The following is a 346-nucleotide window of genomic DNA, read 5'->3' as shown; positions in this document are numbered from 1 at the left end:
GTATATATAACTACAAGGTGAATAGATGGACGAAAAGCTATACAGAAACCATACTCGCGCTAACAATGTTCCGATGTCCAATACTCCAGTATAATACCATGTATGCTTGTTAACAACCTTGACTTTTCAGGTAGGAATGTGGATAGAAATACCAATGAGGATTGAGTAAGTTTCAAATTAAACACCACTGAATAACATTGTTATATCAAACCACTCTTACATTTTATTAAGACCAAGAACAATATAAGGATAACAATTACATATTATATTGAAAATCCCAATAAAGTAGTTAGCAGAGGTACTGCAGAGTGTGGCATTTAAAGTCAAAAGACAGAATATGGGAAGT

Source organism: Schistosoma mansoni, chromosome 7, assembly GCF_000237925.1.
Source record: "Schistosoma mansoni strain Puerto Rico chromosome 7, complete genome".
Classification (NCBI taxonomy): domain Eukaryota; kingdom Metazoa; phylum Platyhelminthes; class Trematoda; order Strigeidida; family Schistosomatidae; genus Schistosoma; species Schistosoma mansoni.
This window is presented reverse-complemented; position numbering follows the sequence as displayed.